General features: G+C 33.3%; 1 protein-coding gene across 1 annotated transcript in view; it reads left to right on the top strand.

The window, feature by feature from the left end:
• The window catches only part of LOC120481498 (uncharacterized), an 86062-nt gene that overhangs the window by 40049 nt on the left and 32566 nt on the right, over nt 1-13447 (top strand). The gene's annotated exons all lie outside the window — the stretch shown is intronic.

Below are 13447 nucleotides of genomic sequence, written 5' to 3' on the forward strand. Positions count from 1 at the left end.
TTGATTTTCGTTTTTATACTTCCATGAATGATGTTATTACATTTGAAGAGAAATGGTGCAAGAATGAGGCTTTGTGCTCTGTTATTGATGGACAAATATTTTTTTCTCATCTACTAATGTAGAAAAAGCTTTGTGTGTGGTATAAAAGGTAAAATGGAAAATTAGTAAATGGTGAAACTTGTTTTGTGAAAAATTGTAAATAAAGTATTTTTTCAAAATTCAAATTCTCTCTCTCTCTCTCTCTCTCTCTCTCTCTCTCTCTCTCTCTCTCTCTCTCTCTCTCATATATGATGTGTCTACTGACACTCTTGCTGCTATTGAAGCATGTGATAAAGGCCTAATGACTGGGATTTCAGACCCCAGTGAGAAGTTCTTTCTGATGTCCTTTCAAATATGCTGATGATAAACTTGCATTCAGTTTATAATTTAATATAGATAGGCTACTTTATTTTTTGCAAATAACTGTGATATATTTTTTACTGTAAAATCCTGTTAAATTTACAATTTCTGAAAGTGAAAAAGAACAACTCATTGTATAATTTACAGTGAAAAAAACGTTAAAAAAACATCAAAAACTTCTCATTTGATGTATTTTTGTTGAAATAACTGTTTCCTCATTATTTTCTTGTTTTTTTTTCTAGTCAGTTATGTAGCCTACATTAGGGTTTTATGTTAATTTTTTTCAATTTATGTTTATTGAATTTTTTTATTTCATGTGTGTTACCATGATGGTGTTTAATGTTTGTGTGAATGACACTGTGCAGCTTCTTCATTTAGGTATTAACAATTTCTGATGTGCTATGATTGCTCCTATAAATCTCATCGCTACTGTGATGATTGATGGTTATCAGTGTAATATAATGATACAAAACAGAAATAAATTTCTCAAAAGATTCAGAAGATGAAATACGATTTATTACTTTAAAGGTGATTACGGTTTATTACTGTGAAAGTGACTACAGCTTTTATATATTTTTTACAGAATTTTACTGGCAAGCAAAGTTGCCAGCATTATTCCATAAAAAATACGGGATTTTTTTTTACAGTGCTCATGGCTTTTGATTTGGTCTTAACTGTATGAAGGTAAAAGACAGAGTGCTTGTCTGCAGCTTCAAATTCAGAATAAAGGTTTGTGATTGTCTCCGAATGCAAATTTCAACATTCAACTTCAGATTATTATTTTACAGGTTTTTATATTGGAGCTGTGCACTGTAAAAAATATTTTCAAGATTTGGTATCACAACATATTTTCTTTTGTCAAATCAACTTTATAATAATTTATTTAGTTGAGATAACTTATTATTTTGAGTTTCTGATGGTTAAATTAATCTACTTCATTGTATTAACTCACTTTTTCCAGTTCAATCAACTTAAAATTTTAAGGCAACCAGGTTACTTACTTTCTTAAGTTAAACCATCAATATTTTTTTTAGTGTTCTTGTAAAAGTACGGATATTTGTACACTCTAAAAAGAGATGTGTTAAAAAACAACACACATCATGTGTTGATGGTATTTTGACACAAGTTGTGTAGTTTTTAACACACAATGTGTGTTAAAATGTAACTGGATAGAATTTTAATGGGTGGAGGGAAGTTTGTGTTTATGAACCTAATTAGAGGTAGTATATTTTCTATGGTATCCCATAACAAGCTCTAAAATAAATGAAACAATACATTACAATAAATAAATAAAATCTTAATTCATAAAAAAACTTCAGATTAATGAGTGTTTTTGGCAGCCAATCACATCAGGCCTCGGTTTCAATGTTTTTTTTTCAAATGCTGATTTCACTTGTTATTAATAACTAATTTATTATAACAAACAATTTATTTCTGTCAGACGTCTACAGAAACACTTATTGAGAATTACCAGGTTGTGTGTTGACGATTCATTGAATGTTTGTTTTGATGTCACCAGAATCGTGATTAGTGGCAGCTTTATTTAGGCTCTTGACCCTTCACTCTTTACCATTTGTTTCTCTGTTTGCTGTTTCTGTGTATTTATATTGCACATCTGAAACAGTTGAAATTATCTTGAGGAAAAAGATCATTAAATGATCATTATTCAACATGATGTTTTTTAACATAGCAAGAGAAGTTTAATGTTTAAGAGATAACTTATATTTGATCACTTATATTTGACTACAGATACTCAGTGTTTACATGATATTATGGTGTATGCTACCTTATGTTATAATTCTTTAAAAAATATGTTTAGAGACAGTTTAAAGCTGCAGCAGAAACTAGTCAAATACAGACATCAAGAATCAGCATATGACTCTCAACAATGGTGGCAAAGCTTCATGCCTCTAGTACAAAGCTCATCCATAAGTCCCAGCATGCATTGCGGCATGAAACTTTTCGTTTGTCACCATTATTGAGATCCATACGCTGATTCTTGATATCTGTGTTTGACTGGTTTCTGCTGTAGCTTTGAACTTTTTTTGTCATTCTGCACTTTTTAATTGCTGGATGTACTTTCGCAAAACTTTCAGAACTAACAATACATCATTAAAATAAAGCACTCCATCCATATACTCAAAAACTTGATCATAACTTGCTAATTATGACATCATCAATAACCTTCTGATCATATTTTCTGACACTATAACAGATGCATTTTATTAAAATACAGTTACAGCTGACAGAGAAACACTAAAACAAGAGTAAAGGGTCAAGAGCCCAAATAAAGGAGCCATTAATCACGATTCTGGTGACTTGAAATAAAACTGAAATGAAACATCAAACCTCTGTTAATTCTCAATAAGAGCTTGTCTATGTAGATTAATGATGTTTAAAACATCCAAATGTTCAAACAAACTCTATTAAACATCACTGGACTACATAAACACAAGTTACCAATACGTGTCAGTGTTCATCCAAACACTTTTGTAAGCACACGGGAAGTAACTCTGGCAAATACTCTCCGACTACAGTCACATGTGACGCATATCTGACACAAGTTGTGTTACTATAACACATTAGTGTGTAAAAGGTTTCAACAACACACTGCTGCTGTCTAACACATTAGTTGTGTTAAACGTAACACAAAATGTGTAATCCTTATAAACACAGAGATGTGTAAAGAAACGACACAGGTTGTGTGTTAAATTTGACACAACATGTGTTGTCCTTGAGTAAACACACTACATGTGTTAAAATCTACAAAACGGGTTAAAATCTACACAACATGTGTTAAAATCTACACAAAATGTGTTGTCCCTGAGCACACACACTACATGTGTTAAAATCTACACAGCATGTGTTAAAATCTACACAAAATGTGTTGTCCCTAAGCACACACACTTTATGTGTTAAAATCTACACAGCATGTGTCATTTTTAACATCTCTTTTTACAGGTTGTGTTATTTACAAAATCATTTTATAAGAGTGCACCAGTGTAAATAAAACTTATTTACACACAATATTTTGTCAGTTGCTACATTTTAATCTAATTCAAAGTGCAAACTTAGTGAAATCACACTCCCTGTGTTAAGAACAATAACACACTGGTTGAGTTAAAAGTAACACAAAATGTGTTGTCCTTAACTAGACACACAGGTGTGTTAAGATATAACACAGGTTGTGTTGTTTTTAACACATCCATTTTAAGAGTGTACAAGTTTGCAGTTCACATCTACATGTCCTTGAATTTACTCTTTAACATGTAACTGGCACAAGAACAGAATGTTCTAGCTGAGTTTTTGCACAATTCTGTGGTGTAAGTGTGACTGACGTGTTATACCTGTCTCACACTCTCTGTGTGCAGTGTGTATGCAGTATAGAATCAGTTCATGCTAGTGCTTTCACATATGCTGCATTTGCAGCGTGTAACTGATCTGCGGTTGGGCCACAAAAACACTCTTTTTATTTGAAATCCAGATGTTATCAGCAACTTTTATTTAAAAACAGTTTTGTCAGCATTGCGATTCTCTGTGTACACATATATACACTCTTTAATAGACGTATTCATGTTTAAACACAGTTTGTATATTATTTAATGCATTACTTTTATACTCCAAAAAGAGATGTGTTAAAAAATAACCCACAACATGTTTTGACATGTGTGTTAAAATGTAACTCTGGATAGAATAGCACTGGGTGAAATGCAATTTGTGTTTATGAAATAAATTACATAGGTATATTGTATATGGTATCCCAGAAAAAAAAAGCTCTAAAATATATAAAACAATACATTAAAATAATAATAATAATCTTAATTCATAAAAATGTAAAGAACTGTGTTTTTTGCAAGACAATCACATCTTGCCTCTTTTTCAAATTTTATTTTTCAAATGCTGCTTGTTATTCATAGCTGTCAACATTGAACATTGAAAATAAGGCAGATTTCCCGGAATCCATCCTCAAAATAAAAGATTTATTTAAACGATTCTTACCCACAAACTTTAAAAATAAAGCACTAATCATTAAAATTCTTAAGAGTTTATGACTAGCCTACATATGTGTGAGAGAGAAAGAGACAGTGAGTCATTTAAAGAAAAAAAATAATTTGCATTTGGATTAGCGGTGTGTTGCTCTTGCCTTTACGACAACACAAACTGTTATCACACATCTTCCAAAATCCGCAAAATAGGGAAGTGGGCTCTCTGTTTATTTCAACAACATTTACACATTTTGTGTTTAGCTTTAAAGAGCCTAGCTTGATGGTGGACCGTCACTTAGAAGACACATGTTGTTATTGTAGCCGTATATCCTCCTGAGAGAACATTTTTTTCAAAAGTTGTTTTTTCTTCTTCATGTAATCACATTGTTAAACGGAGGCTACTTATTGGTCCAAAAAACTAACAAAAAAACCTCTTACAATACAACTTTAATTTAGAAGGATGTCCTGTTACTTTATCCACTTTGTGACTTGTCACAAGTATTTGACCTACTAAAAGTTATAGGCCTATTCACCGTAGGTTTTTACATGGAAGACTGAGTGAAATATGTTGTTGTGAATTTATAGTTACATTAACCAAATTTAGCCCATTAGATATACAGTATACCGTGTAATCATACGAATCCTTGATTAGCTGTACTATTCTGGTCGTCATACAGCTACAAAACAGTGCCCAACACAGCATTTTATTAGGACAAACACAATTTATCCCATTTCTAAAATACCCATTTAAAAGAAAGACACAATATTGTTGTTCACAATTTGTTTTTTTATTAACACCATTTATGAATTATGATGACTCCCCTTTGCCCCTCTTCTTTAACTATTTTTTAAAAGGATATGGTGATTTTATTGTGTGTGTGTGTGTGTGTGTGTGTGTGTGTGTGTATAATTGATGTCAGGTGAGTGTGGATTGCATCGATTTGCATCAAAGCTCCTGATCTTAAATGTTCAACGGCACAGACACTTCCCAGCTAACAGAATATTGTTATAAGAACGTTCTCTTTTTAAATAGTGTTGGTTCTGGGAGCGTGAAAAATGTCCAGTTTTCTCGATTTTAGAGGAACATGTTTTAAAAGGTATAATGTTTCTCAAACGTTCATTAAACGTAATTTTCGATTAAAAATTCAACATGATAGTAATGTTGAAGATTCACTCAATGCATCTCAACAATGGTGACGAGCAGAATATTCAGTTAGGGAAAGTAAATTACATAGACAATTCAGATCATAATTTATTCATACCGCAATGCATGATGGGAGCCATTAATGAGTTGTGATTGGTGGCAAAAAGGATTATTATTGTCACCACTGTTGAGATACACAGGCTGATTATTGATGTCTGTGTTACTATATAAGATGAAAGTGATTTGATCAGAACAATTTTTATTAAATGTTTTGGGTTATAAGAAAAATATGGATTATCAAATGCTGTATATCCACTAATCTGTTGTTTACAAGTTAAACCAGATCATCTGAATTAGCTTCATATTTCAGATCACAGTTTTCTTTGTTCTTTTGACTGCCATAAATCAATAACAGCAAACAAACAAAATTTATACTGAAAGTATAAGTGTCAAGAGCCCAACTAAAGCAAACACTGATCGCCATAATGGTGACTTACAATTTGTGATTTTCTCCTTCAGTGATTCTGCTTGTTATCATCAGGTGTCTTCAATAATGCTCAATCATCACTAAATTAATCACTTAATTATTTCATTAACTTTAACACTCTTGAGTTTTAATTTAACACTCATAACTGCACCATATATTGTCCATCTGAAAGCAGGTGAAGGTGATTTACTACTAATCAAGAAACCGGCTTTACTGATTAGATGTGCATAACAATAGGTGGTTTGCAGTCACGTGATTGTGTTGACGCGCGGAATGGAGATGGAGGGCAAGGAGTGAAGAGCACAATGGACGAGATGGAGGAAAATCCGTACTGTACTACTTTAGACGCTATTACAAGAGAAATATATAAACAGAAAATCGAAACATATGTTGGACGTGATCCTTACGTTATGAAGAGGACCGATTTTCAACTGAATTGAGAGATTTGCCTGCCATCGGGCGGCTAGATATCAGCAACTAACTCATCTTACAGACATACTTTGACTTTACAAAATTCGGAAACTGGTACGTTACACAAACAGCCACATAAGTGTATTTAAACACCTGAATGATGTAATTATAAGCCATATAAATAATGTATTATCTCACATTTGACGAAGTGATCACTGCACACACACACACACAGGCATTTTCCCATTCGGTTGCTCCCGACCGCAGACGTACGTTTGCAAGGCATTTTCCCCGGTGTTTTTCTGTCAATTTCTTGTATTTTCCCCCCTTATGAACAACAACTTTTGGCACACGATAAAAACTCCTCGTGTTTTGATCGATTTGAGCAACCATAAACGACGCAAAAGACAGGCATTTTGAGTGTGTTATAGTGCTTCCTAATATAGAAAATCACTTCCTGCCCTCCATCTCCTTTTCGCGCCATGGCAACGCAGTGGCGTGACGTCACGTGAAAACAAGCTATATCGATACTGATCCTGAAGACCTTGATTAGCTTGCTCAGGTGTGTTTGATCAGGGTTGGAGTTAAACTCTGCAGGGACAGTGGCCCTCCAAGACCGAGTTTGGGGAACCCTGATCTAGAGTGTGTCCATGATTTGTGTGGAGCGAATCCAAAAAAACCTTGGCTGACTTCGGGTCATCGAACAGTTGAATCTTTCCGTTATGTAGACACCTGAGCCTGCTGGGTAAGTGAACCCACGGTACAGACCGTGAGCAGCCAGAGCTTTGCTCACGGTCGCAAACTCACGCGTTTCTGCAGCAGGCCTGCTGAGTAAAATTGAAGCTTTGAGACATTTTGCAGAACCGTCTTCAAGTGCAACCCTCAGAATTGCATCCTTATCAGTGAGCCGTAGAAACCGAACTAAAAATACTTCTCAGAGCTGAATTTGAGTTGTTAGATGCGAAGGTGGGAGATCTGTGGGCCCTCTCAATATATCCAGTGCAGGAAAGTCGGCAGGCAAATCTAACCGTCTCGGAATCATGTCACGCAAAAACACAGAGAGCGGGCCGGAGCCCTCAGCTTTCTCTGGTAGACCAAATATTTTCAGATTCTTGCGACAACCTCTGTTTTCAAGATCGTCTATCTTTGTCTGCATTTGATCCACCATCACCTTCAATCTTGACAGCTGCCCTTCGGTGGTTGCTGCCAAATCTTCGACAGCTGAAATCCTCCGTTCAGTTTCTTCCAGGCGATTTTCAGCTCCTGTTACTCTCTCGGTGAGTGCGGTGAATGAATTCTGGAGGCAAGACACAGAACCGGCTATCTCCTCCAGATGACTGTTAATTCTATTGAGCCTCGATCCGTTGGCCTTTATTACTGTTAAAATCAATGACATATGCACTTGAGAATCGACTGCATTAACCTCATATTCAGTCGAAGACGCGTATTGAGCAGACATCTTCTTATCTTTTCCGTTAGCCTTCTGCGGGCGCGTTGTGCCAAAAATAGGAAAATCTTTATCAGAAGTTGTTTCTGACTCTGACATTGTTATGGATCCGTCCGACAAGATAAAATGAGAGTTTTGGAGGAATAAATGTAAATTATTTGAAGATCAGAGTGGAGCAAAGAACTCAGACAGCCATCTCACTCTGGGTCACGTGACGCCCCCCAATATCATCATTTTAAGACTTAGGGTCATTTTAAGACTCCTTAGGGTCTTCTTTTTGATACAATATTATGTCACATGAGTTATGACATTGATGTCTGTCATCCTGGTATTACATTAGAGAAATCACAATTTGCAGACAAACGTCTTTCTGTTATAAAAATGTTATTGTTATCACTTTATTTGTAGGTATCGTTGAAAACATCAATACAATTATGCCCAAGTAGATTTTAAATACTATTGTTTTTAAATTCTTGTTGTATTTTTGTATTCAGATTTTAAGCCGGGACAGTTGGTGACATTTTGGGACTTTTGAGCTCAATAGTTCCTTGAAGATTAATTATTTATAATGAATTCTCACATTGAAGAAGGTGAAGTTGAGTCACTTACTGTACACTGTAAAATCTAACATTGTTCTTACTAAGATTTTTTTTGTTAACTTTACTTAATGTCCAATAATTTGTTGAACTTACTTAAAATTTCTTAAAATTTCTGCAGTTATCATTCTTCTTATTTGCATTCGCTCATTGTCCAGTCATCTTGAATGTTACTGTAAATACACCATATTTTGTGAGAACATCAAAATTCTTTAGTTGACTTGTTGATTTCCCTTTTCTCACCATAATTGTGATTGATGTTCCCTTTGGTTGGGCACTTGGAAGATGGAACTAAATATATATTATTGTAATTCTCTTCCATTTGATTACAGTGATGCAACATGAAATCATAATTATTTGATTTCAAAGGAAGTGAAGTGTCATGGTAAAATAAAGCCATAAATAGTAAAGCAAAGCAATTCATGCCGCAATGCTGGGAGTACACTTCCTCGGGTCACAGATAGAATTAAGTTGACAAAACTTAAATGGATTAAATAATAAATTGATGCAATTAAGTTGTACGTACTTAATGAAATTGAGGCAACGAGTTTGCATAATAAAATTAAGTAAACTGAACTAATTGATTTTTACAGTGTAATGAAGTGCTTTTAAAAATGTATACATTTTTAATATTATGCCTATGCTTTAGACACCAGAATTGGAGTACCACATCATTGACCCATAAGTACATGGTTAAATTTTTGACCATTTGCTTACATTATAAATCTATATAAAAGTAATGCATTGAATAATACATTGTTTAAATTGTTTTTAAACGTGAATATGTCTATTGCATGTGTATAAAGAGAATCACAATGCTGACAAAACCTTTTTTTTAAATAAAAGTTGCTGATAACTTTTTGATTTGAAATGCAAACAGTGAGTAAATGTGTTTGTGGCAAGCTGCAGATCAGTTGCACATGCAAACGCATCATGTGAAAGCACCATAGCGTGAGCAGGTACTGCACCGCAAACACGGAATGTATGTGAAACAGGCATAACACGTCAGTCACACTTCCACCACAGGATTGTGCCATGACTTTGTTTTCTTGTGCAAGTTAAGACCAAAACCATTGAACACAGAATGCATGAGTTTGGGTTAAAAACAGCCAAAGAAAAACAAATATCTTTAAAAAACTATGTTCATCATCAGCATCTTTGAAAATACATTAGAAAGAACTTCTCACTGAGGTCAGGGTGCCTGAAATTAGTCGTTATAGGTCTTTATCACACGCTTCAATGGTAGCAAATTTGCAGAACATGTTTGTGCAGAAATGTGTGGAAAGCGTGGATAGATTCACCAACATCAGATAGATTCATCATTAGAACAAAATTAAAACCAATTAATTGACAAAAACATCAGTTGTGAAGTTTTGAGCACACAAGTTTTGCACTGTAAAAAAAGAAGAGAGAGAGAAAAAAGAGAAATTTTTAGGCATGTCATGTGATTTCACAGAAAACATACATTGTTTTTCTGTCTATATAAAGACATGCAGAGAAGATTCACTTCCTGTTGAGAACACAGGAAATGTACACTCTTAAAATGGATGTGTTAAAAACAACACAACCTGTGTTATATCTTAACACATCTGTGTGTTTAGTTAAGGACAACACATTTTGTGTTACTTTTAAATCAACCAGTGTGTTATTGTAAATAAGTTTTATTACACTGGTGCACTCTTATAAAATGATTTTGTAAATAACACAACCTGTAAAAAGAGATGTTAAAAATGACACATGCTGTGTAGATTTTAACACATATAGTGTGTGTGCTCAGGGACAACACATTTTGTGTAGATTTTAACACATGCTGTGTAGATTTTAACACATATAGTGTGTGTGCTTATGGACAACACATTTTGTGTAGATTTTAACACATGCTGTGTAGATTTTAACACATGTAGTGTGTGTGCTCAGGGACAACACATTTTGTGTAGATTTTAACACATGTTGTGTAGATTTTAACACGTTTTGTAGATTTTAACACATTTAGTGTGTTTGCTCAAGGACAACACATGTTGTGTCAAATTTAACACACAACCTGTGTCGTTTCTTTACACATCTCTGTGTTTATAAGGATTACACATTTTGTGTTACATTTAACACAACTAATGTGTTACACAGCAGCAGTGTGTTGTTGAAACCTTTTATACACTAATGTGTTATAGTAACACAACTTGTGTCAGATATGCGTCACATGTGACTGTAGTCGGAGAGTATTTGCCAGAGTTACTTCCCGTGTGCTTACAAAAGTGTTTGGATGAACACTGACACGTATTGGTAACTTGTGTTTATGAAGTCCAGTGATGTTTAATAGAGTTTGTTTGAACATTTGGATGTTTTAAACATCATTAATCTACATAGACAAGCTCTTATTGAGAATTAACAGAGGTTTGATGTTTCATTTCAGTTTTATTTCAAGTCACCAGAATCGTGATTAATGGCTCCTTTATTTGGGCTCTTGACCCTTTACTCTTGTTTTAGTGTTTCTCTGGCTGCTGTAACTGTATTTTAATAAAATACATCTGTTATGGTGATAGAAAATATGATCAGATGGTTCTTGATGATGTCATAATCAGCAAGTTATGATCAAGTTTTTGAGTGTATGGATGGAGTGCTTTATTTTAATGATTTATTGTTAGTTCTGAAAGTTTTGTGAAACTACATCCAGCAATCAAAAAGTGCAGAATGACAAAAAAAGTTTAAAGCTACAGGAGAAACCAGTTAAACACAGATATCAAGAATCAGCGTATGGATCTCAATAATGGTGACAAACGAAAAATTTCAGGCCGCAATGCATGCTGGGACTTATGGATGAGCTTTATACTAGAGACATGAAGCTTTGCCACCATTGTTGAGAGTCATATGCTGATTCTTGATGTCTGTATTTGACTAGTTTCTGCTGCAGCTTTAAACGTTCTCTAAACATATATTTTTTAAGAATTATAGCATGAGGTAGCATACACCATAATATCATGTAAAAACTTAGTATCTGTAATCAAATATAAGTGATCAAATATAAGTTATCTCTTAAACTTCTCTTGCTATGTTAAAAAAACATCATGTTGAAAACTGATCATTTAATGATCTTTTTCCTCAAGATGATTTCAACTGTTTCAGATGTGCAACATAAATACACAGAAACAGCAAACAGAGAAACAAATGATAAAGAGTGAAGGGTCAAGAGCCCAAATAAAGCTGACACTAATCACGATTCTGGTGACATCAAAACAAACATTCAATAAATCGTCAACACAAAACCTGGTAATTATCAATAAGTGTTTTTGTAGACGTCTGACATAAATAAATTGTTATAATAAATTAGTTATTAATAACAAGTGAAATCAGCATTTGAAAAAACATTGAAACTGAGGCATGATGTGATTGGCTGCCAAAAACACTCATTAATCTGAAGGTTTTTTATGAATTAAGATTGTATTTATTTATTGTAATGTATTGTTTCATTTATTTTAGAGCTTGTTATGGGATACCATATAAAATATACTACCTCTAATTAGGTTCTTAAACACAAACTTCCCTCCTCCACCCATTAAAATTCTATCCAGTTACATTTTAACACACATTGTGTGTTAAAAACTACACAACTTGTGTCAAAATACCATCAACACATGATGTGTGTTGTTTTTTAACACATCTCTTTTTAGAGTGTACAGATGCACACAGAGAGACATCAACGACATCAAGTTATGACTATTTATTAATAAGATACATTCAATTAGTTTGTTTTCAATTATTCAATGTCTGCATATATTCTAAATTTCAGAATTATAATAATTATAACTAATCTTATAGTTATATCATTATTATATATAATATAATGAAGATTGTTATTATTATTATTATTGTAGGTACAACTTTTTTTATAATAAACACAACAGAATAAACACATTTTATAAACTAAATAAATGTAAACATATTACAGCTGTAATTTATTATGAGGAAATGTCTTGTTTTGAATTTACATAAACAGGATGTTAAAATAATTTACAGTTATGTGTTTTTACAAATGTGAAGAAAAAAAATACTTTTTATTTGCAAATTCACAAAGATCTGACTGAATAAATGCAGATGGGACTGTGGACTCATCAATAATGTGTCATAACAGTAGTCATATTGTCAAACATGTAAGATAATAAAGGTCAAATTGTCTCATATTTGAAAGTTTCTGTTCTCATCAAATTCTTCCAGTTGATGGCTTTCTGCACCACACCTGTTTCCTTAATGTCACGTGATTTACCCAGCAGAGTAGCCTAAATAAAAATAATAATGCTATTGCATTTTGCCTCTGATGACATCAAATTTAGAATCGGCGCAAATAAATGTGTGGACTAGTTGTGCTTTACTTCATTTTGTCAAACGCAAACTGCATGCGAATAGAACGAGCAAAATTGAAAAATATATATAATTCTGGGTTTTTCCTGGCTCAAACCGAGGCGGAGGTATAATCCTAATAATGTGTGTATTTTAGGTATTTTAATAATACAATAATTCCATTTGTATTTTTCAAACACAACTACTACTACTTGTTTGTAAAGCATGTGGAAAAGACACTTATAAAAAGATAAAATCAAGTACAAAAAAGCCCACGTGTGAGTACACGTAGGCTTTTTTGTACTTGATTTTATCTTTTTGAAAAAAAAAAATTACAAATCACTTTGCCTTTAGAGAAACTACTGCAGACATTCACCACAGCAGTGACACTTGAATCTGCTGCCATACAGCAAAACTTGTATGATTCATATTAAACGCATAATAACATTGCTATGAACACTGTAAGAATATCCCTCTAATTAATAATACAGTGCATAGAACAGCACAATAATTTCTCGACCATAAAAGGAAACCATAAATTGCTAAATAATGTAAACATACCCTCTAAATTAGAAGTATGAATATATGTATGTAGTTTTATATAAGAAAGTTATAGAAACTTGAATAGAATTTACATTAAATGTA

Source organism: Pimephales promelas, chromosome 3, assembly GCF_988280905.1.
Source record: "Pimephales promelas chromosome 3, fPimPro1.hap1.1, whole genome shotgun sequence".
Lineage (NCBI taxonomy): Eukaryota > Metazoa > Chordata > Actinopteri > Cypriniformes > Leuciscidae > Pimephales > Pimephales promelas.